General features: G+C 41.1%; 1 protein-coding gene and 1 long non-coding RNA gene across 23 annotated transcripts in view; one reads left to right on the top strand and one right to left on the bottom strand.

Annotated features, from left to right (window-relative positions):
• The window catches only part of TENM3 (teneurin transmembrane protein 3), a 1,288,912-nt gene extending 1,276,472 nt beyond the window's left edge, over positions 1-12,440 (bottom strand). For 8 of the 20 annotated variants that reach the window (XM_079991296.1, XM_079991295.1, XM_079991297.1 and 5 more), the window contains exon 1: positions 11,718-12,042. The gene's annotated coding sequence lies outside the window, so the exon portion shown is untranslated. Of the gene's footprint in view, positions 1-11,717; positions 12,044-12,333 lie in introns of those variants that run through there. The other 12 variants (XM_079991293.1, XM_079991322.1, XM_079991294.1 and 9 more) reach the window with 4 other exon arrangements.
• A 380-nt stretch (positions 12,441-12,820) lies between these two features.
• Positions 12,821-24,824, top strand: LOC307224562. 3 transcript variants are annotated; one of them, XR_013842658.1, is made up of 7 exons: positions 13,245-13,300; positions 15,603-15,717; positions 19,723-19,808; positions 19,949-20,127; positions 22,243-22,366; positions 22,467-22,530; positions 24,602-24,824. It is a non-coding gene; the product is annotated as an uncharacterized lncRNA (long non-coding RNA). The 3 variants fall into 3 exon arrangements; XR_013842659.1 differs by lacking the exons at positions 13,245-13,300; positions 24,602-24,824 and adding an exon at positions 12,821-12,930 and having other exon boundaries at positions 22,467-24,594; XR_013842660.1 differs by lacking the exons at positions 13,245-13,300; positions 24,602-24,824 and adding an exon at positions 13,315-13,568 and having other exon boundaries at positions 22,467-24,594.
• Positions 24,825-25,759: the final 935 nt, after the last annotated feature.

The following is a 25,759-nucleotide window of genomic DNA, read 5'->3' as shown; positions in this document are numbered from 1 at the left end:
CTACCCGCATCCCATTGCTTAGGTTACTCAGCGCAAAAGGAGCTTTTAAGCTCTTCACTTTGTTTACTGGACAAGTCCTATTTGGTGCATGGGCTCTAGGAGTACTTGGGCTACTCTCTCTCCCCATACCCACTAGCCATGGGGCAGCTCCAAGGGCTTGGGTATATACAATTTTTCTTGCATACATGGAACCTTGGAACTGAAAACCACCCTCATAAGATGCTGTCTGATCTTACAGGATTACAGAGGACAAATAAGTTCATCTGTGCTCCAAGGAAAGGCAAGATATGACAGTAATGGGGAGCCTGTTTCTGATCAAAAATAAAAATGGTTGATACTGGGTTAGGTTAATATAGCCTGAGCTGTCATTTTTGCATGCTCTTTACTCAGTTAATCAAGTTGTAGTTCACTTAAAAGTAAAGAATGCTCCTTTCATCCCTGAGATAGGTTTGGGGACAAGTATTATTTCTTACGTCAAGAGTATGATTGTGCATTCAAACCCCACTGAACTCTTTCCTGACTACTTATGACTAATTCTTTATTTTTAATTTGCTTTTATAGATCTGCTTATAACCTTAATGGCTTTTTAATGTCTACTTACTTCATAATGTGCACACATATATGCAAAATAGCTTGCTGGAGATGCTAATTATTTGTTTCCAAGAAGAAATTATATGTTAAACCATTTTCAAGGGCTGTTTATATGGTTCAGACCAGACCATATGCTTCATTGTAGAAGTCTGACTCATTGCCAACCATATCTGTCACAGTGAAAATCATGCAATTATTAGTTTACAAGTAAGAATTAAAAACACATTTTGCTTTCCAAAATTACAAATATAAGATGGAAACTTGCACTTACTGTTAATTGCAGTCACAAGTGCTTGCACATTGTTGATTTGAGCTAGACACTAGCTTAAAACAAATTTGCACCAAATCAATGCTTGAACGATCAGTATAGATTTCCAAAAGCAAAAGTGAATCTAGCACACAGTCCCCAATGTGAGCATTCCCATCCATTCTTACCACAGTATAACAGATCTCAGTTATGATTTGCTCTACTGGTGACTGGTGTGCAATTGTGAAAACGCATACAGATACCAACACTACCATTCCTCTGAAAATCTCATCTAAGGTGCAAAACCAGAAGATTCAACACTTTCTCCAGTACTTTCCAGAAGGAAAGCAGTGCCCAACCTGGTGATAACAGAATAAATGATGCAAGAAGGGAGCTGCATATGATGCAAGATAGGAAAATAGGTAGTAAGGGAACACCTAGCTACTACAAATGAATCCAAATTTCCAGGGCCTGATGAGCTGCACCCAAGGGTACTAAAGCATGGGTTAGCAAACTAAGGGCCACGGGCTGGATCAGGCCAAATTGCCTTCTAAATCCAGCCCACGGACGGTCTGGGAATCACCGCATGGATCTCCAGCACACATATTCTTTCCCTCTCCTTCACATGATGACAGTGGCGGCGGCAGCGCCTCCTCCTTCCCTCCATCCTCCTGGCTTCTCCCTGCCCTGCCTAGAGGAGGAAGGGGACTGGGCTTTGTTGCTGCCCTTTTGTGATCCGCTCATCGTCCCACCACCACCAGCCCCTGCCGTTCACAAGACACAGGAGCTGCAGTTGGCTGAGCACCCCTCTCGAGCGGCCACCATTTAAAGCAGCTCTCTCCAGAGCCCTTTTGCATGCTGCTCATCGTCCCGCCACCAGCCCCTGCTGCTGACAAGACACAGAAGCCGTGATTGGCTGAGCACCCCTTTCGAGTGGACACCATTTAAAGCAGCCTCTCTCTGGAGCCCTTTCATGCACCACTCATCGTCCCTCCACTGCCGTTTATATATATATATAGAGAGAGAGAGAGAGAGAGAGAGAGTGTGTCCACCACCCCCACAAGGTCTGAGGGATAGTGGACCGGCCCCCTGCTGAAAAGGTTTGAGGACCCCTGGTAGTAAAGGAACTTGAGGATGTAATCTCAGAACCTCTGTCTATAATCTTTGAGAATTCTTGGAGGTCCCTGCAGACTGGAGGTGGGCAAATGTTCAAAAATTGGGGTGGGGGGTGGGGAGAAGACCCAGGTATCTACCAACTGGTCAGCTTGACACTGATACTAGGAAAGGTTCTAGAACAGATAATTTAACAGTTTGTGAGTACTTAGAAGTGGATGCTGTGATTACGAAGACTCATCATGGGTTTCTCAAAAACAGGTCATGCCAGATGAATCTGATGTCTTTTTTAAAAATAGAATTACTAGTTTGATGGATCAGGGGAATGCTGTGGACATAGTGTATCTTGATTTCAGTAAGGCTTTTGACAAAGTCTCCCATTGTTTTGTTTTAGGGGATGCTGCTTTGCTGGTAGTGTGCTTACAATGACTTGTAAAGGTAAAGGTAAAGGTACCCCTGCCCGTACGGGCCAGTCTTGACAGACTCTAGGGTTGTGCGCCCATCTCACTCAAGAGGCCGGGGGCCAGCGCTGTCCGGAGACACTTCCGGGTCACGTGGCCAGCGTGACAAAGCTGCATCTGGCGAGCCAGCGCAACACACGGAAACGCCGTTTACCTTCCCGCTATAAAGCGGTCCCTATTTATCTACTTGCACCCGGGGGTGCTTTCGAACTGCTAGGTTGGCAGCGCTGGGACTGGGCAGCGCTGGGACTGAACAACGGGGATGCACCCCGCCGCAGGGATTCGAACCGCCGACCTTTCGATTGGCAAGCCCTAGGCGCTGAGGCTTTTACCCACAGCGCCACCCGCGTCCCTTGACAATGACTTGAGAATACTACAAAACACTACCAGCACCCAAAATTTCATTCCTCTCATTTTCTAAGGACTAGAGAAACACGCAGCTGCAGAAAACTTCTGTCAGAGGGGAAAGTAAAATCCTAGCAGTTAGTCATTTTTAGCTAATCACTTACTTATTCATATTGCTTTATGAGGACATGTTTCAGGTTACTTTTGCTTTGATTATAGAAACAGTAAGAGAGGATTTGAAGTTAGATATGGATATGGATACATTGGTAAACATAATATTCTAAACATGTTGTACTAAGCCAGTTTAGATTGCTGCTCTCTCACACAGAGTAGGCTAATTTGATGAAAGTACATGAATACTGTGACACTGTAAAAAGGTATTTTGTAGCCATGGGGTTGTGGGAGAAAGGCTTTCTGAAAGATTCTGCATAGTACCCTGTAAGACAGTCTTAGTTACAATAAAGCTATCTATACTAGTACAAATCTAGATGTCCAATCACATATTGGCAGCCTGTTAACAAAATTATTAGATGACATAACCTACAGGTAAATGAACATCCCACATTTGCTTCTCACAGAATACGATAATGGCAGTCACAAAATTTATTAATGTATGCAGCAAGGCAGCTTGGGACATCTTTCTGCTATAAGGCTTTTGATATATTAAGAATTACAAGGCATTTCTGTGATCAAGTTTCATTTTGGAATCTTAATAGTGCCCCTCTTGCTTTCCTTGTACAAAATATTTATAGTCAAGTTAACTAAGTTACACTGTGTTAGACCTAGAAGAATGATTTTTTTTTTTAGCTCCAGTTTTGCCATTATTTTCTACTGTAAAACAGAATAAACTGTCATAGAAATGGCTGTGCATATGATGGTCCCTATTGTGAGAGGACTGGATGCAAGAACTATCAAGTACAGCTGGGCATGTTTGTCAGCCCTATAGACACACACAGACATTATTAATGATCGTATGTGCCTTCAGGGAAATTCATATTTGATTCATCCCTCCTTTCTACCCATTCATAACCAACAGCATACAAGCACTCTTTGTACAACGTGACAGGATTTTCTTTTGTAAAGAGATATACAGGGCTGCCATCTTTTTTCCCCCTGACAGGGCTCCCTGTGCCTTTAACAACTGCATGACAGGCAGAAGTTGGAAAAGGACTTTTATTCCCCCATCAATATATGTCCATGGTGGGAAAAACAGCATCTGTTAACTTCTGCCTCTTACGCACTGCACCTGGTAATACTCCAAGGATCCCCATCAGGGGGGGAAAAGATGTCAATACTATATTGATGCATGAGGAGCCTAATATTTTAGATTGTAAGCTCTTCGAGGTAAGGACATCCATGTAAAGCACCATGAACTGATGTGCTAGGTAAGCAAATAAATATTTCTAATGTTTACATTTTTAATGTAAAAGATGGTTGTGAATTAAGGAGAGCCATGGTCCCCTGTGGTTTGGGGAGAATGCACTTAATCTTAAGTAAGGCCAACTTGTGCATCTCTTTAACTGCATTTGGAGAATTGTTGTGCTGACAGGACTTACATAAACTCTCAGTCTGTTTTGAGAGGAATAAAGGCTGAGATAGATTTTGGTTTTTTACCAATATATCTAAGAAGCTTAATGAAGCAATCACTTTTTCCATTTATATAGCAGAGTTTGAAAACAAACAAACAAACAAACAAACAAACAAACAAACAAACAGGCACACATCAATGTGGCTCTTAAAATGTTAAAACCAACAACCATCAAAATAATCTAAAATGGTGATCAGCAGCAGAAAGACAGCTGAAGCAGTTTAAGGGAGCAGTTTAAGCATTGCTCTGCTCGTGTGGGAAGAGATGATACTTGTACCACTGGAAAACAGACACACACACCCTCATACAGCAATAGAAAGGTTCCCTGACATAGGTGTTCCGTGAGATAGGTGTTCTAGCAAGGCTAGAGTAGTTAATTCCTTGCAAATGTTGTCAATGGGAGGAAATATGATTGTCACACCATTTCTTACTTCTTAATTTAAAAATATCTCTAAGTAGTGTAGAGAAAACTGAAGCAACAACAGATAACAAAAACAAAAGTACAAAAAATACACAGTTATATATAATCATGTTACAATAATACAAAGTTACACACACACACACATATATCTCAATTCAATTTCATTCTGACACACCCTCCCATCTCAGTCTCTTGATTCTCATTCAGGGTCCAACAAACTCTCAGCTCATCCCCAAAAGTCTCACAGCAAGAAGAGTTCCTGGAAACAGCAAACAGCACCCTAGTCTCTCATTCTAGACTTGCTTTTTATGAGCAGGCCCAAGGTGGAGGGTACTTCCTTAGGCTGCCCCACAGCTGTGTCTCATTCAGCTACACTCTGCACACCCAGTTCCATGCAAAGTAGGCTTGTTGAGTTTCCCAGGGCATCCAAACAATTGAAGGGGGGTGGGGCTCCACTCACAGCTCTTTCTTCCCCCTCTGTCATCTCCTCCTACTCCAGCTGCCACCCCACAGCAAAATAGCAGAGTGATAGGTGTGGTAGTTGCTGTACTGTACATGAATGGTAAGGCTGCACTGGCCCCCACATAGGCAGTGCAGTCTTACCATTCATGTACAGTACAGCAGTGTTAATGCAGTTGAACTACCAGCCACTAATAAGGATATTATAGATTTGGAAAAGACTCAGAAAAGGCAGCCAGATTATCAAGACAATTGAGTAACTTCCCTGTGAGGCAAGGTTAGAACAATGGGGGCTTCTTAGTTTAGAGAAAAGGCAAGTAAGAGTGGACATAACAGAGTTCTGTAGAATTATGTATGGTGTGGAGCATATGGATAGAAAAATGGTTGTCTCCCTCCATCATAATATTAGAACTTAGGGAATGAAGCTAAACGTTGAAATATACTTTACACAGCACACAGTTAAACAACAGAGTTCACTCCCACTAGATGTGGCGTCGGCTACCAACTTGGATGATAACGCTATCTGTGACTACTAGTTGTGATGACTATGTTCTACCTCCACTTTGAATCACAGATGCAGAGATTACTGTATTGCTTGCTGCTTGTAGGCTTTCCATGGGTATTTGGTTGGACACTGTGATAACAGAAGTGCTGAACTAAATGAGTCTTTGGCCTGATCCAGCAGGACACTTCTTATATTCTTATCATTTGAAAATGCAAGAAAAATCCTAATGCACCATAGTTTGTGAATCAATGCACTAAGAAAATAATGGGAACCGAAGCAACTGCTAATATTTTGGTTTGCATTTACAGCACTTCTATTTCTTAAAAAAAAATTAAGCTGCATAATTTACATTCTGTAAGAAATCATTATCCTGTCATAACAGACTATTCTATTCACATTATCTCTTAATTAACACTGAAACATTTAAAAACCATTAGAATCCATCCTCAAGAGTTCTAGATTGTAAGAGTTCAAACCCAGCTGTCTTTAGATAGCACACACATACTATTTTTATATAAAAATTACAGCAGAAAAAGAATAAACTGAAGAGATAAATTGAAAAAGCTAGTTCATGAGCAACCTGTACAATGTCTTTAGCTACTCCTTGAGTAGCTAAGTACTCCCCCAGTCGCCTTTGACTGGACTTAACCATCCAGGGGTCCTTTACCTTTTTTTACATTACTCCTTGAATTCAAAACTATTCCCCCTGTTAAAGAATTCAAAATAATTTCCTGTGTTGTTTCAAGGTCAGTGCAATGAATAAAGAAAGCCGTAGAAAGCTTCTCTGTCAGGGGTTTTGGGGTCTTTTCCAGCCCAAGGACTACATTCCATTCTTCCCAACTTTCCATGGACCACATGATGGGTGGGTCCAGAACAAAAAGTGGGCATGATCTGAAGGAAAAGTGAGCAGAATGAGGAATGAATCTTAGCTTTGTACAGCAGACTAGTTCTTCACAGTATCACATCCCTCTCTAATCTCCATCCAGACAAGCAAGAAGTATAACCAGAGTTGAGGGATTTATTCAAGCCAGGCAAAAATACTCAAGAAAGGTGCAAAGCAGGCTGGTGAGGAGGTGCGACTCAGGAGGGTGTGTGATCTGTGGAGGGCCAGCTAGAGAGGGTTGAGGTTCCCCATCCTTGCTCTATGCCCTGTACCTATGTGTCCCTCCCTAAAAGTCTCCATTGATTTTCTGTCTTGCAAACCATAACACCAACTTGATATAAAGTATGCAAAACTAGAACACATATGCATACTGTTCTTGTCTGCATAATTTATTCTAAGTGAAATCTCAATTGCCTGCAATCTCCATTTTAATTGTGTTCAAGTCAAAGTGCAATGTTTTAGTTTAGTGTCATAAATTGTATGATTTACATTAAGGCTACTTTTAAAAAGCTAAACATTGCTCAAAGTACGCATAAAGAAGAAGAATTGTAGAAGGTTTTAATAATGCAACATTTTCAGCATAATTTTTGGCACAGAATTTGGATTTACATGTCGGGCAACAATATTTGTCCTTAGCATGCCGTACAAAATTGGTGCATATTGGGCTATTTATAGTGGGCAATATTCAGTTGCCTTGATAAAAAAAGAATGCAATCAATCATGAACAATGGTACTTAAATAATGTTCCTTCTCTATCATTTACCTGGATAGAAAGAGTCTGACCAGGTTAAAGTGGCAGATCTCCAGTTTATTTTGAGTATAGTTCAAGCTCACACATTCACCCTTAGACCTACCTTTGCTGCTGGAGTGCTCTGCCCACCTGAATTCTAGTTACTTCAGGATGTTAAATCTCTGTCAGGTTTTTTCTTTGCCTCCAGCTTCCCTTTAGCTCCCACTGTAGGACTCAGAGAACCATTGAGACAGTGTTAGTGTGAAATATCTCCACTTTTGCTCCCCCGCAAATTAGACTTCCTAGAGATTTGCACAGTGAAGGCATATTATCATATGACATGCAGTCAGATTATTTTTAGGAAATCTCCAAGTCATTGGCTCTGTCTGGTCTCTATGCTCAACTACAGTGGATGCTCGGGTTGCGAACGTGATCTGTGCGGGATGCACGTTCGCAACCCCCAGTGGCGCGTCTGCGCATGCGCAGGTTGCGATTTGGCGCTTCAGTGCATGTGCAACCCCCAGAACCCGGAAGTAACCCGTTCCGGTACTTCCAGGTTTCAGCAGGTCCGTAACCCGAAAATAATGCAACCTGAAGTATCTGTAACCCAAGGCATGACTGTACTTACAAAAACTGCACATGAGAAGGAATGTTATTTTTTCAACTAAGAGTTGGGTGGTGCATGAAGCCAAAGCAAAGCAGGAGTGAGCAATTATTCCTCACATTCTACATGTGCATCTCTAAGAGCATGGGTGAAACACCTCAAGAAGGACATGTTATTCCTTGGTGTAAATTTTTGGAGCACTGTAACTAACCCTATGATCAGCAATGCTTCTGTTGCAGTGTGTTACTATACTTCACATGTCTACCCAGAAGTAAGCCCTGTCAAATTCAGTGACTCTTATTTCCAATGCAGCCCCCTCCCCCACTACCTTCTTCTGGACCTTTATCAGAAACTATGACAATATTTGCTCCATATCAGTTAAGCAGAAGTATGTTGTTCACAAGCATCTCTAGAGTAAGGCAACCGAGGTTTGTAACAGAGCATAGTCCTCTAGCCTTTTAATCGAGAATAATCTAGATTCAACTAGGCTTTAATATCAATTGATTTAAAATGTACACTGCCGTAATCACTCAGACCAACACATTAAATATAATCTTTAGCTTATAGTAGGAAAATTAGGTGCTGTGATTTACTCACCAGGAGCTTCAGGATTATGTGGGCTATCATCTTCAAATAAAAACAATAGTTCTCGTAATGCATACAGCGACCATTAAAAAAACTGAAACATTTGTAGCTATAGTTCCCTTGTATTCAAGAGAAGGCAGTAAGTAGTCAACATGCTGGATAATAACATGTGTATTTTCCATTTTCATCTTAGCACAGGCAATTCCATTTATGTAATAATGAACAGCAAATCACCCACTGTCAAAATCCAAGTTACATTATGTCAGATTGTCCTATATTCTAATAAAAATATTGCTTATGCTATTATAGGTTTGCTGTGTGGTCAAAGCAAACATCTAACATGAAGAATGAAACAGAACTACCATTAAAGATATGAAGATTGAGATTTTGGAGTTTAAAAAGTATATGTATTATTTTAGAATATATACTGATCAAATTGAAAGGCACCATTGTTAATTACTTCTTGACTTACCTAGCAATGCCAACTTTTACTCCATTTGCTATAATTAAAGGAATGCAGTTTCTCCAGAATAAAGTTCAGAGCTACATATGACCTCTCCAAGCAATGCCTTTTTACAATACTAGGTTTGATGCTTCTCACAACCATCTCTGGCATGGTAGCCAATACTTGTGCCGGATTCTAGACAACCAATACATGGATCCAATTATGTTTAGTCCAAAAACAGAAATACACCTCTGAATGCATTGCATTTTGAAAACTAAGAGAAGCCAACACAAGCCAATGAAATCACCCACAAGAATATGCAACCCATTAGCTTCCTTTTGACCATCTCTCTGCATACAGCACTTAGGATGGAAAATCTGTGCCCTTAAAGATATTTGCTGGACTACAACTGCTGTCAACTCTAACCATTAACCATGCTGACTGGGCCTGGTGCGAGTTGGAGTCCAGCAATATCTGGAAGTCTATAGGTTTCACATTCCTGACCTAGAAGAAAGTATGAGCAACAACAAGCACCTATAGGTGCCACAACAGCTGCAGCTTCCAGTGTACATGGAAAGGCATGGTGGTAGTTGAGGATAAACCCAAGGGGAAGTATTTCAATAAAGGAACAGAAATAAATATGTACCTGGAACATCTACTTTAACCAGATGGTAGAGGCTTTGCTTTTTCTTAAGAACTCTTGACTTAATTATCAACTTGACCCAAATAGGTAATTACTTTGAATGAAGCTGACTTAGATTGCAATGAGACAGAATATACTTAAATTGTTTTAAAACAGCTTTCTAGATCAGCTCTTGAACCACAATCTTACTGCAACAAAAAGTAGACCAATCTTAAAGACCAACAGATAAGCAGACACCCTGCTGAAGTAGCTGCATCTAAGATGATCAAGAGGTGCTAACATCAGTGAGGACAGAATCTTCTGAATGCTTGAACATAGTTACATCTATAAAACCAGACCCCAAATACCTCCCCAAAAAAACTTTTTTTAAAAAAGGCATTTGCTTTAAGGTTATAAGACAATACACATCAAGCCTGAAAAAGAATCTATTTTAATAATGCATTATTCCCTCCAGCAGTCCTCAATGTAGTGTAGGGTTATGTTTTGCAAACACCTTTAAAACTTTGTTTTTGAATATCCCACTTCACTTTTGGATAAGTGAATACAGCATGTATATTAACACAAAAGGGTGACAAATAAAGTTTTAGAAGGCAAATAGAAAATTTAACAACAAAATGGGTTTCTTCTGCATTGCCCCTTCTACTACATATACTCATCAAGTAACAAAAATTAACCCACATTCCTCCCTAATAGTTAATGCCCAACTAAGAGGCACAATAAGCACTCGTTTATAGGAAATTATCAATATGGCTATCAAAGAGCATAATGCAGCCAAAGTTGTACATTCTACTGTCCAATGAAAATCAATGGAAAATTAAAGCACATGATTAAAATCAATAGTATACACAGGCACTAAACTTCACCTTGATCATGCTTTAAAACAGCTACAGTTTTCGAACTGGCTACATTAGATTGTAGTCTATATTCAAGTGCAGACCAATTATAAAATTAAGCTTTAACTTGTAGTCATAGAAGATGTTTGGTGGTGAGGAACTGCCAAAATGGGTCTCTGGACTTGCAGCCACAGTGAATATTACAGATGCCAAATTGTAACAGGTATAACCTGCTGAATGCCATCTTTATCTGAGCAACAGAACCACCAAAACTCATTCCCAACCATAAACATTTTCATGTCTTTAGTAAAATTTTATTTTTAAAAGTTCGCACTGCTGTAGCATAGCAACCAACACTTCTGTCATTGCTCATTCGCAATCAGGACAACTTCCATTGCAATACTGAATTAACCATTTAATGAGTATAATTACTTGGGACTATCTGCAGCAAACTGATACATTTTCCAATTATACCTGTCTAAATTGTAGACAGCCTTTGTAGCTTCAACAGTTACAGCCATGTACTCACAAAGAGCTACCTTCCTAACTACAAACCATTTAGTCTTTCACTGTGCATTGCAAAAACAACCCACACACCCACAAATGGGAGCCATTAATACCAAAGAAATACACCTAAGGCAGAAAAAGCAGAACTATGAACTACATGCTACCAGCAATTTATTATAAACACCTTTTAAAAAGGAAAATAAAAAGATCCATCAATCACGAACTTTAGCAGCAGGCAAGTCCCCCCCCCCCCTTTTGGGGAAAGTATGCAATATAACCTTTTATTTAGCTATGATTAGAGAGCGGTCGTTTATTATAATGCAGAAACTGTACCAGTTTTCCATTGCTCCATCTGCTGGATGTCTGTACAACGCTAACAACTAACTCCCAGCACTGAGGAGGGGGGCGGGAATAAAACAATTCAGCAGGTGGCTTCAGCAATCTTTGGATACCTTGTGTCCAACTTATTACTAAATATTTACCTAGCATTTTAAAATTAAAGAAAAAAGGACTTGACATATTGTGTAAAAACAGTCTCAGGGAAGCAGAGATTTCAGTTAGCATAATCTGCATAGAGAGCACTATAGAGGCGCAAGACACGCAGTCTTTTACTATAACCCAAAACAAGCGAAATGATCTTTTAAAAATAACACATGTCTATTGGCAAGTTTTTTTTTACGCGAGGCGCATCAAAACAAACCTTCAGAAACCGTTACAGGTTTTTAATACGATGCATTCAAAGCGAAAGTGTGTTTACCTAACGGCATTTTCTTTCAAATCCTGGATCCATGCAAACCTGGAAAAAGGAGCCTTTTACTTAAAACTGCAGGATTTTCATCACTTGACTGCTGAGGTGTCTGTCAGGCAGCTGAGGGATTGGGAGGCGAGGGCGGTGAAAGTTAAGGTACAAAATCGCCTCGCCTCCCGGGATCGAGAGGCAGCCAGCAAGGACAAACTTGGCCTCTCCTCCTGCAGCTTCAAAACTTGCTTACCTACCCAGCTCAACTCTTTCTACGGAGCAAAATAAGCGACGAGGAAAACCTGACGCCTCGAAGCCCCGTTATTGAAACGAGGCGTCTATATAATCGCGGGCTCGAGCGGCTCCTATAACGGGGGAGGGTCTTGGCTCCTCCTCGAGCCCCAACGCCCTCACCTCGGGCACTCGCACCCATCTGGGAAAGCGGGGCGGGGAGGGGGAAGGAGGAGGAAGAGGGAAAGGGGGGGGGAGCTGTCACCGCCATGTGTAAGGCAAAGTTTGACACACAACCGGGAGGGGAGGAGGAAGGGAGGAGGGGGGCGGGAGGAAAGACAACACCAGCTCCGTCGTCCCGCGCGCCCTTCCACAACAGGCGAAGCCCGAAAGAGGAGCGTACCTGGGTGTCCTCGGTCCTCAGGGCAGGCAAAGTGACGCCCACCTTCGCGGAATGGCGCCAGCCGGGGCTCCAGCAAGGCAGCGCGGCGGGAGCCACAACCACAGGGGCTGGCAGGTGGAGGCTGCCGGCGACGGCGAGCAACACGTTTGCGTCGAACTTCGCCGCGTCAGTCACGCCGAAGAGCAGCAGCAGCAGCAGCAGCAGTAGTAAAGCCTGGCCAGCGTCGCCGTCCGATCCTATGGCTTTGCGCGAGCGCGCCCCCCTCCCCAAAGACGCGGCTCTCCTCAGGCTTGCTTCTTGGCGCCAAGATTAGATTTTCCTCTCACACAGACAGTTCTTTCTCTCGCGCGCCCTCAGTTCCTGCCGCGGCTCTCCCGCCCACCTCAGTCAGTCCCGCCAGCTTGCTCCGTGCTCGCCCGCAGCTTCGGTGGCCGGCGTCAGCTGCCCTTCCCCAGGGCGGGGAGGGCAAGGTGGGAAACCGAGGGGTAAAAAGGAAGCGACTGTGGTGGCGGCTAAGGAGCGAAAGGGCTCGGCCGCAGGCAGAGGACGAGCAGCGTGGCTTAGGCAGCAGGCAGCAGCAGCAGCAGCTCCTTCCAGGTGCCTGTGAGGGGAGGGCAGCCGCTCTCGCAGCACCCGAGGGCTGAGCGGACAAGGCGAGACACGCGCGCAGTCTGCGGATGGAACCGGCGTGGAGCGAGCGGCTTCTACGGTCTGCCACAGCCTCCCAAGGCTGCTGGTTGCAGCTTCTCTTTTCCCTGCTCCTCCTCCTCCTCCTCCTCCTAGCCGGCAAGCTCCAGGCTGCCGCTGGTCTTTGCCGCTTCCCTCATTAACCTCCTCAGGAGGAGCGCTCCCACCAGAACGCCCTTTAGTCGCGGAGGAGGCGAGTTTGCAATTGTTAATGGAGGGGTTTTAGTGCCGTGCCGGCAGGGGTTCTCTCGCGCTCCTCGCTCCCTCACGTGCCTTAAAGGTACACCACTGTTTCACTCCTCGGCTTGGCGCGTAACGCTCGTGAATGGGGCACATAAACCCTCGCCAGGAGCGGACGGGGAGGGGGCACGTGACCGCGGAGCGGGCTCGCTCTGTCTTTTGGCGTGAAGGAGCGCCGCTTGGAGAATGGCAATGAGGAAGGGGGCGGGGCTTCGGAGCCGAGGCCAGCAGGTGTCAACGGAGTCAAGGGGAAAGAGGAACCTGTTCCAAAGGAGCCTGTGGAATGGCAAGGAGAGGGAGAGAAGGAGGTGGGAAGGGGAAGGGATGACTGATACTCGTGCAAACGGGTCGTGGGCAAGAACGGAGAAGCCTCGGTGGCGGAATGGCACTTCTCCTCTTAGAGTAGTGGGGGCAGGGTGGCAGCACTGGCAGGCATCAGGTTTCATTTAAGACAAGAGGCAGGCATAATGAGGGAACTGATGTAGTAATGGGGTAGACCAGATCATTTAAAAGAGTAAGTAGGCTGACAAAAAAAGATGTATGGGAGGAATGGCAATGGTGATTAAAAGGAAATAGAGTGTAGAACAAGGAGGAAAAAAGGAGCAAGTAGGAGATATTCAGCATAGAATGTCCACAGCTGGTAGGTTGGTTCAAAGGCAAGATGGAAGGGGCTATGGAGAAGGGTTGGGGGAAGAGAGAAATGGAGCATACCATGGGGCTAGGAGAATGAAAAGTGGGGGCAGCGGAGTGTCATTTCACATAATCATGAAAGAATGCATAACAGGAAGAGATTGCGGAAGGGACATGGGAGTATGAAAATGTGACATATCAGGTATTAAATGGAATACTAACTAATTTATACTAAGATAAGTATGAAAATAGTCAAATATGACTCATGATAACTTCCCTAAGAAGAAGCTGAGTTGTAATACAGTGCCTAGTGCCTGGAAGCTCCCTTTTGGGGTTACTGAGAGGAATAACACAACCCTATCCAGTTATACTCCCACCATTGACTTTAGCAGGACTTAATCCCAGGTAACCATGGAAGGTGTTGCAGGCTTACTGAACCAGCTTTCTGTAAAAGAGCTCAGTCCTGAAATTTGTGAAGTAATAACAAATTTCATTTTCCTCACTTCTAAGCAATAATGACCAGCTCTTGGTTATCAAAAACAGCAGTGGCTGCAATCCTGAATGCACTTTACTGGGGAGTAAGCCCCTTTGAAAACAATGGGATTCAGTGTGCATGAGTAAACATACATAGGATTGCATTGTATAACAGTTGCATTGTGGCATGAAATTTCATGGAACAGAGCCTACTGATAGATGCAAGAAATGCAATATTCAGTGGGCAGATAATATATACAACTTTAGAGATATGAAACAGTAGGACCAAAAGTCTGTGAAATGCAAACGTCTAGGAGGTCTGTGAAATTTCTGTGCAAATTCTGTGATATTTCTGTGCAAATTTCACTTCTTATCTTGTATACATCTGGGCTTTGCAAAGAGGTATCACAAACCTAGTATTTCCATTTTTTCTTTGTACCCATATGTATATATTTGCCAAGAAGGCATACCCTCGGAAAGGACACCCAGGAATATTTGAGGCTGGTAGCTCACACTTCAGAAATTAAGCATAAAGAAACTAAAATCAATACATTTCAAAATGTGTTGTATATTAAGAGGGGCTCTAAACACAGTGGACGCATTTTAAATGACTTGATTCAGCTTTATGCATATGTGACACAAAACAAACATAATTGGCAATCACCCTCCACACACAGACTTCTCTGGAAAGGCACTCTAAGATAACCTTAAAGAAAAAAAGAGAATAATTACTAGACAAGGACATCCACCAACAGCAACAAAAATACTTCTATAATATGACTAACATTCTTGTCTTCTGTTTCTTTGTTATACTGTAGTGATATGTGTATACAAAAAATGAAACAAAATGTCAAGGTAGGGGAAAATGGGCTTGAAAAAGAGCTATAGTATACACTGAATAGCATATGCTGACTATTTTATACCCAAATTGTCAAACATGAATTTTAAATTTCTAGCTCTTGTTCCAATCCTCTTCAGCCAGGTGTTGCAAGACTTGCGTAAAGGAAAATGAGAAAACTGAAAAAACAGTGCTTGAAGTGAGTCTGGGGACTGAGTCCTCTGGAGACACTGCAGAAGACAAAAGTCTTCCAGAATTGCAGTGCCCGTTTGTTTGATAGGATTGGCAGAAAAGTGTACTTGGCTTTGGATGGAATTACATAATATGATGCACCTTGAGCTTGTGCTTTCATCTCTCTTCTCCAAGAATAAAGGTGGGTTCATCTTCCCTTTTTTTCTAGGAAAGAAGAGGAACAAGGACAAACTGCCTGTGCCTTCTGGCTGAAGTTTTTTTTCACAGAGTTCGTGGAGAGAGGTATATATTCTGATAGTGATCAACAGGCACATTCTTCAAAGGTAATTTTATGCTCATTTTTACATGTAATTTTTCTTATGAATCCATAACATCGAACTGTGAGCTTCTTCCTCTTCACATTCTCACTTTTGGGTCACTGTATGGTATTTTCTTTCCAATCTGGAGTTCTGACTGCTAACTGGTATTTGCAAACAAAATTCTAAACCTTGATGGAAAGCGTAAAGAGATCAAACAGGCATTTAGAAACATATAAACAGAAAAGAAAGACAAAATATACAAATATTTATTTCCTGTGCTAGCATATCTAGAAGGAAAGCATCATTATTAAAAGAAAAAAAGAAAAACCTGAAACATTACTCAACCCATCACGCACATACAAAATTTAAGTTCTCACCCCAAAATTATAATGTATAGATTTTTATTTTTATTTTACTATTCTATTACTTTACAAATAAAGAAAACTCAAATTTAAGGGAAGACGTTAATGCAACTAGGCTGTACAACTACTGGCCTGTGATATATAGTTACATATGTAGTTTGTTTGCAAGTTGAAATCAAGAGAGATCTATGGCAGTGAATGGTTTGTCAAGGCTTTATGTTTCCTGCTGCTCATGTGAGCCACACAACAAACAGGATTTATTTCACTTCTGATTTGCAAAATGTGAAAATTGACCAGGGAACCATTTGCTGGATTTTCAGAGCCACTGAAGCCCAGCTGCAGTAGCTTCAGTAAGTCTTACTGAGGCATTTCCTCAGTGCTGGTGCACATCTTTCAGCAACTCAGGAAGAGGGAAAACCCTTACCCAGTTGTTGCTTGAATAAAGATGCAAAAAGAAAGTGAAAAACTGTCCCTATTTTTTCTTGTCTTAAATTATATTACCATTATTTATCAGTTGAGAAGTAAAAAACAAAAAGATTTTGACTTTTTCCCCCAAGCAGACATATACTCAAGATTATTATAGTGCAGGAATGGACTTTTTGCTCTCCTAAATCAGATTAGATAAGGAATTACTAGCCCCTGTGGGAGAACATCCAGCACATTTAGTACAACGTAACTGCAGCCACTTTTGTAACACTTCCAGACCAAAGGGATGGAATGCACAATCCACAAACATTTTTTCACTGCTATATTTTTCTGTTCTTGTGATAAACAGATAAACACTTAACAAATGTTCCTATAGATTATTATTAGTTTGGTAGCAACTGCTGCAGCATTATGAGATGCTGCACGGGAAATGTGAAGAATTATTTTATTCACATAGATTCACATTTCTCAACAGAGTACTAGATGGTTCTCTGCATTAGAAATTTGTAACCACTGTAGTCAAATAATAACAAACTGGAAAAGATAAGTGCATGTTTTCTTCTCCATGATAAAGCACATTCTCAAATACAAAAACACTTTTTTTTCCAAAGAGCAGATCAATTGTTGGCTTTGTTTTGAAGCATCTATTAAAGAAGGCATTCCAAATGAAAGCAGTTCATGGTCTTAACATCCTTAGAAATCACTTCTCAAAGGTGATTGCTGTACTTGTCAATCCTTGTGGTCACTGCCACTTAAGGACAAAAACTCCTTTGGATTCAGCCAGTTTTCTTCAGGCATGGAGAAGAACAGTAGGTAACAAAAGTGTGTCACATACTTCTTCTTTTTTTAAAATCTATTTATGTTGTTCTAACTGGTTTATTTAAATTAGTGAAATGTTCATCTTTGATGCTAATCCTATTAGACTTCAAGGTAAATTAGTGAAGAAAATGTCAGTGAAGTCCTCAAATTCTTATAATTACTGCTTATTGCATACTAACTTGACACCTGCGTTTCCACATACCTTATGAAAGATACACTGATAAGAAAGAACACACTTATTATATTTGCTGTAAGACAATACAAACACTAGGTTACCTTTTCTACATAGAACAAATCATTTCCAGCCAATAAGATAGGAACAAGAATGAACAGCACAATCCAAAGCCCTGGTCCACTATGCTGGAAGGAGATTTGGGTGAGACTAAGTTGTCCCCCTGCTCAGCTCTTTCTGGGTTGCCTTTTTCACCAGCCAGTGGCAAGGAAGCTTCTGTCACCTCAGTACTGTCCAAACTGCAGGTGGTGGAAGCAGTATATCAAATCATTCTGGTCCCGTTTGCTTCACCGGCCAGGGAGTCAGCATAGCAAAAACACAAGACATACCAGCCTTCCCCCAACTGCTGTTAAAATATATTTACCAGAGGCATAAAAGAAGCTGTGTAGAGAACCATTTTGCCCTTTAGGGTTGCAACACGATGGAAATTTAATTGGGACTAAGCACCATTGAATACTGTGGGAATTAATTCCACATAAATAAGTATGGGGTTGGGGTGCATGCAAGAGGCACAGAAGGAAGAAGAACAGAAGGAAGAAGAAAGGAGAAAGGAAAGTGGATAAGGAAGGTTAACTGCTCATGAAACAAACATGGAGCACTTGTAAGATTTTTTTTAGGGGAAACTGCATTTGCAAATAACACTAAGCCGTGTTTTATTTTCACCATGGAACAAATCGAGAGGCATGGAAACATACTAAGAGGCCTGTTGGATCAGGTCAAAGGCCTACCTAGTCTAGCATTCTATTCTCAAAGTAGCCAACCAGATGCCTCTGAGAAACCCACAAGCAGGACAAGAGCACAACAGTTCTTCTCTACATCAAGTTGCATTTAGAAGCATGGCATCTCCAATACTGGAGGCAGAGTACAGCCATCATGTCTAATAGCTATTGATAGCCTTATACTCAAAGGATTCCCCCCCCCCCAATCCCTTTTAAAGCCATCCAAGTTAGTGGCTATTTAGTCCTCTCTTGAGGGAGTAAGTTCCTTATTTTAATTATGTGCTGTATGAAGAAGTAGTTCCTTTAATCTGGCCTACATTTTCCCATGCTCAGCTTCATTGGATGATCCCAAGTTCTACTTTCATGAAAGAGGGACAAATACTCCACTTTTTATGCAACATGCATACTTTTATGCACCTCTATGATGTTCTCTCCCCACCCACCTTCCTTGCCTTTCCCTCCCTAAACTTAAAAAGCGCAAAATGCTGTAACCTTTTGGGAGTTCCTTACATATTTTAATTGCTCTTTTCTTTTCCTTTTCCAGCTCCACAATATTCATTTTGAGATGCAACAATGAGAATGGGACACAGTATCCCAAGCATGGTCACACCATAGATTTGTATAGCAGCATTATGATTTCGACAGTTTCATTTCATTTCCATGCCAGTTGCTTCCTCATTAATTGCAACCCCATTAACCTGGAAAATTTTGGGAGTTTTGCACTGTTATTTTTCTGCAGTTTGCATGGATCAGAGCATGCGGTAATATTTGGGGTAGTATTCTAGCAAACAGTTCTTTCCTACCATTTTCTTGGGTGACTCATGGGAGAACAGAAGCATTCAGGTGCATAAAGAGGCATGACATGTTCAGTTGTGTACACTTACATGAATGGAATTCAGTGACATAGTGGTATCTCATTAGAAAAAGCCACAGTTCCATAATGCAACAATGTGGTATGTCATTTCAGTGGGTGAAACTTAATTGACCTTGATGGCACTTTCCCTGATTTGCAGTACAGTGGTACCTCGGGTTAAGTACTTAATTCGTTCCGGAGGTCCGTACTTAACCTGAAACTGTTCTTAATCTGAGATACCACTTTAGCTAATGGGGCCTCCCGCTGCTGCCGCACCGCCGGAGCATGATTGTTCTCATCCTGAAGCAAAGTTCTTAACCTGAAGCACTATTTCTGGATTAGCGGAGTCTGTAACCTGAAGCGTATGTAACCTGAAGCGTATGTAACCCGAGGTACCACTGTATACATCCACTATAAGACTTTTGACCCTCTTCCTCTTCCTTTTCAACTTTTTACCATTCCCCTCATTTTTGATAAAGTATCATCTTTGGGAGTCAACTGTGATTGCACTGAATTTCCTTGACAATTGTTCACTTACATGTATGTTGAATTTGATAGCACAGTGGTATTTGAAAGCACTGTTTCTGTTCATTCAACAAAACTTATATGTCACACTAGGTCCTGGACACTGCTATAGAATAAGTCCAAGGTCCCCTCACTTTGGATTGCTTCCAATACTTTTCACAGCACCGCAAGTATGAAAGGTGAGTTCATTTTGTATTTCAGTCTCCCCACCCCTTCACCCCCCACCTATATCGGCTTGCTCTGGAAATTGGTCAGATATTGTTCATTTTAATCACCTGAAATCCTTACTGAATTCAATGAATTCAACCTCTTTCCTCAGGTAAAGCAACTATATATTTTTTTCTCCTGGGAGTGTTGAGAAATTAGGGTTAAGAACACAAAGAGGTAAGAGCAGGTGGCTGGAGCAAAGAAAAATGGAAAAACCCCCACAAAGGACCCAAAAGAAAAAGAATAACAGAAGAAAAGATGAAGAGATGAAGAGAGTCAAAGCCAGGCTAAGTAAGGATCTGCTGGTTTCAAAATGCTGTGAATTGCGTTATTGAGTTGCTTGTAGTTGCCTCCTTCAATTTTTATTCATTTTTCAGTTCTTCTGTACTTAATAACCATATATTAAAATTCCAACATTAATTATTTTTAAGACTGAAACATCAAATAGAAAGGGTAAAAGAACTCTCTGAAATGTACCTTTATATTAGGTTTCTGTAGACTGAAGCATTTTGTATTTTCTTTTTATTTATTTTTTTAATAATATTTATTAAAAATTTTCCAGAATAAAAAGGAAAGATAGCAAGCAAGAAAGAAAAAACAAATATGATTTACACTTGGTTTCAGTGGCATCTTTCCCGGCCTTCCCCCTCCTCCCCCTCTTGTATTCCATTTCCCTTAAATTGATTCCACAGATTCTTACCCCAAATTTTAAAACCTTATTTGTAATTTTAAATAACCCATTTATTCCAAATTAATTTATCTTATTTATCTTAATGAACCATTTCTCCTTATATTTTATATAATTCCCTAAGATCGACCCCATTTCCCTTCCACGAATTCCCCTATTTTCAAACAACAAACATGAAAAAAGTAAAGAAAGAAATAATATATAATTTTACAGCCTTTGGATTCCAAATCTCTCTCCCCCCCCCCATTCCCCGGTTCCAATCCCCAAAGTTCATCCATTGTCTACTGCCAGCCTGGTGTATCCACGTCTATATCTCAACTCCACTTTGCCGTCTTTTGATAGCTTTTAATTTCAGAAAGTCCAATCTCGAAAAAACTCTCAGAAAAAGTCATTGTTCTTCCATCCAGACCTCTATGTTTAAGAGTCTAACTTAAATTCTATTTCATGGTCCTTTTAAAGTCTGGATGTTCCAAATACTCCGGCTTCAAATTTGGTCCAGCTCTTATTCCTCAGGTTGCTTTTTCCTGTTCTGCTGCAGAAACCTTCTAATTCAGAAACTTCTTGTTCTCCACAGAGGCTTTTGTTATTCAGGAACATAACTTGCGTCAAGTCCCTTCCTTTCTTCAATAGATAAATCCATTGTCTCCTTTAGTATAGAAACCTCTGTAGACAAAATAATGCTTCGTTTTTGCAGCTTTCCCAAGAGATAACAGATCCTGCTCAAATTCATAGTATTTTTCCACTTGCTGCTACTGTTGCAATGTCCCAGCCTCCCTCTAGAGGGAATATGGTAACTTAATTTCTTTCAAAATCAGACCCAAAAGTCAAATAACTTGTTGCCTTTATTTCCAATAATTTATGTCCAAATTGTAACAAATCTAACCAGCAAAGCCATCGTAACAGAGTTCTCTTTTATTTTCCTACTTTGACAGCTACTTTGACAGCTGTCAAAGTTTCTGTGTCTCTTCACCAGTCTCTCATAGCGGATCGTTCCCGGTTCCCGGGGGGGTTGCATTTTAGTTCCCACAAATCAGTCTTCTCCTCCAGCACAATTATTGTAATTTCCCTTCGTGAAGTTAAAATTTTTTTTCAGGTAAACAAGTTCATCTCTCGATCTTAGTTGTCAAATCCTTGTGTTGAGCCATCTACAACAGGGGGGGGGCGGACTTCCTTTTTGCACTCCCCCCGCTCGCTCCAAATTCAAAGATCAAATTTCCCTTTTAAGTCCAATCAATTTACTCACGGGTTGTTCCTTTTAGTCCAAATCCGAAATTTTCAAAGAAGAAGTCGTTGCTTTCCACCGAATGGCATGCGGCTTCGCTGGGCAGGGGAAGCATTGGACTCACAGCACCACACCCCCCGTCACCCGCTCCGCAGCCTTTAAAAAGGCTCCTTCGCGGGTCGGGGGGCGCAAACGGTGCCCGCCGAGTCACCAAGTCCATGGGCATCTCCGCCCATGGTTTTTGAGGGTCCCCGCGTCGCCGGCATGGCAGGACCCGACCCCTACCCAGCCGACTCCCTCCGGAGCTCGGAGGGAGTCCGCCATTCGGCGATGGCGTCGACCCGGAAGTCTTTGTATTTTCTTTTTAAAAAGCATTTTCTGCACCTGCCTCTATGTTACAATTATCCTTTCCCCTTGAAAGATTCATGGTTTTTGTAGCCTGCTGCATATTTTGTTAACCAACACTTAAAGCACTCGTTCTCATCCCTATTTACAGTATGATGTCAACATGTTTAAACCTCATACCCTACGAGTGTGTGATTCTATAGAGACATTCCAGGAATGAAGTAATCAAATATGGTTATATCCCATCTTTATATGAATGGGCTTTTATTACAGAGGTAAATAACCCAAAATTTAGCCGCTGTATTTGGTCTACTATTGAAGCAGGTACAAAGCGCAGATAGCACAGTAAAGTCAGGTATTTTTGTATCCTTGCAGTGTCATTATTTTGATCTGAAGAAGCCTGCCACTCACACCTTGCTTATGGTATTTCAGCAACCAGGTAAGGAAGAAATATGTGAAGGAAAAGCATACCCACCAAACTCAGAAGGAGGTGAATTTTCTGGAGTAGTCTTTGGACCTAAAGAAGGAAACAGCACTGCCATACTAAAAAAAAATACAGGGCTCATGAGAACATCAGAAAAGCCATCAGTTGTCCAGCATCCTGTTCTCACAGTGGTCAGTGACATGTGGCATGCCCATGAGCAGAACCTGAGAGCAAAAATACTCTGCCGCATGTGATTCCCAGCAACTGGTATTCAGAGGCATACTATTTCTGACAGTGGAAGTACAGCATAGTCATTGTGGCTAGTAACCACTATTGGACAGCCTTGACAATCAAATGTATATGTATTTTATGTCTTATATTTTGTTTTCTATTTTTTATTGTACTTTGTCCAGAGTACTATGTCTTTTACCATGCTGTATTACTGCTTTGAAAGGAAAGAGGATGTTTATGTCAGCCTTGTTGTGGTAGATTGCGGTTGAGGCTTCGCTTAGCAGGGTTTATGTATTGCAAAGGATTAATGGGCAGTCAGTGGGAGAGGTGTATAGTGGAACCACAGAGGTTTCAATCCCAGTGAGGAGAAAGAAATGCCTTTCCTCCTTGAAAAGGCAAAATACCTCGCTACAGGCTTCTCTGCATCCTTTCCTTCACTACACAGTTAATTCTGCTACTGCCTGGAAGTATTGCTACACATATAATTACAGCCATGCTAAAACTGACCTGTAGACTGCCAGCTCTTAGCAATTTATATTGTAACAAAAATTGATCCATTTAATTATTGCTTTCGTTTCTGTGTTTTTATCCAGCTCTTAATATAAAAAACCTTATTTCCATTTCATATGATTGACACCCCAATCTTAAACTTATTCCTGGCTGTCATTTAGCAGGGAATTTTGTTATTATGTTGGCTTATTATTTACGGTCTTCTTCAGGGTTTTTTTTTTTAAACTATGCAAGAATATGTAAAAGCGTATTTTTTAAAGTCTTCGAAGGATCCTACAAAATTACAACCGTAAAATATTTGAATAATTAAATATATTTTCCAACAGACATTATGTCCTGGTGCCATATCATCCAATCCTGAAATTAATTCTGTATTGGGCTTTAACAGCAAATATCCCACACTGAAAATAGGGCAGGTAATGCACTTTTTATCAGCATCTTCCCTCTTTAAAACTGGGAGAGCACCATTGCATAAGAAATGCAGAAGGCATGAAAGTACAGTGATATTTGCTGAAGACCAGAGTATTTCAGTGCAAACCTTAGTCTTCACAGTAAGCCATTTTTTTGGTACCTAAGAGCTAAGGCCAATAGAATACAAGGGCGGGAACATTAATCAACAGTACTTCCTCCCCCAGGAGCTGGTAGAACAAAGCTATTTGAGCTTGCTGGTCAGTCATGTCCATCTGTGGCTGATGTGAGTCACAGGACTGAACGGGGCAGGGAAGACCTTGATGGATTCAGCAGCTGGTTGTACCAATATAGGGACCCTGTCCATAGTTTGTCATTGCTTGTACAACATTTTAGTTGAAGAGCTGGACCTTCCCCATTTCTATGAATGTAGGTGTGTATGTGGTTCCATCTTATAGGTTTGTAGCCATGGGCATCTGAAGAAATTAAGCTTAGCTTTACAGACAAATAATGGCTTGCTGCTATGGAGGTTCATAAATTTAGAACTTTAAAGAACATAGAAAATATATATATAATAACTTCTAGAGGACTCTAGAATTTATAAAATCCTAACAATTGCCATCTATTGCACAATAGCCAGAGGCTTTGAAGGAATTCAGAGGAATGTTCTAATCTGTATTGCACTGTATTTCACTGGAGAAGTCTGAAATAACTTGCTATAACCCTGAATTTATTTCAGTGTTGTTTTTGTGTGGCTATTTGGTAACCAAAATACATACGGCAGTGTCTCCTTCAGATCCCCTGTCAGATATTTTATTTATTTTCTCTTAGCAGCTTAAATTCTCTCCAACAATATTGTCTTAACTTGTGCTGCTCTCTACCTATTTTACCTGAAGTCATAATGCTTCATCTGAGACATCCAAATTTGTTTCTACAGCAACCATTGTGATAAGAGAGAATAGATACTTCAAAAGTGAAGAAAGAGGCATGAAAACCTAACCTGCTAAGCAAATTCCCTGCTTCCACACAATAAGAAAAACACAACATATTGAAAAGAAGAGTTGTGACATAAGATTGGATTTCCAGATTTTTTTAACCTCCTGACAAGCTATCAATGCTATTTCCTGATAAAATATTAAAGCCTAATAGTTTGATATATATTTCACTAGTTCATTCATTGCTGATATTGTCTGTGATCCAGTGAACCATATACTTAATTCCATACATATGGAAAATTATCTGAAGCTTCCCTTTGGAATATAGTTGCCATCAATGTCCAAGAAGCTGCTCCTAAAATGTGGGTCCACTTTGAGAAAAGCATCCAACATAAGGCCAAAAATGTTGACCTTCTCCAAAAACATGTCAGCTGTTGTGCAGATATGAGGAACACCATGGTTAAGCACTGCATGTATATGAAAAGCTATTAGATCTGTATGGCTGCCCTTTGTGGTGACCCACTGAACTGCAGCTTGTCAGTGAAGAGTGCTGTCCACCCATGCTGACCATTGGATCCTTCTAGGCAGGAAGGAGTATTAAATTAAATTTGCTTGAACAACAAAGTCTTCCTAGGCACTGGTATCTTCATTATTATTTGGTCCCAACTCCTGGATTGTTCCTTTATCACACTTCTTAATTTGTCCTTCATTTAATATTTAAGAACATGAAAGGTAGATCAAGGCGGAAAACAAAGGCAAAACAATAACTTAACACCTGAAAATATAAATTATATAAGCTAACTAAAGCAACTGCAGAAATTAAATAAGTACAACAGCAAAATCATGAAAACCAAAACAATAATTTACAACCTAAAATTCAATTTATGTTTCACTCTTCTTTATTTGGAGCATCACTTTGTGTTCACATGTCATCATTTTTCATGGCTGCATTTATTACGGTTATGAGCCTCAAAAGCCAGTTATGAGCCTCAAAAGCCTCCCTAGGTCTCTGAGAAGGCTTGGGTTCACAGCTTTCTGTGAATGAGACAGAAAGGAGAGATAGAATTGAATGTCTTCTATGTACAGTGGTACCTCGGGTAACATACACTTCAGGTTATAGACTCCGCTAACCCAGAAATAGTACCTCGGGTTAAGAATTT

This window comes from Podarcis cretensis, assembly GCF_951804945.1.
Source record: "Podarcis cretensis genome assembly, chromosome: 9".
In the NCBI taxonomy this organism is placed as follows: domain Eukaryota; kingdom Metazoa; phylum Chordata; class Lepidosauria; order Squamata; family Lacertidae; genus Podarcis; species Podarcis cretensis.
Note: the sequence above shows the minus strand (reverse complement) of the source record. Positions and strands in the feature narration are given on the sequence as shown.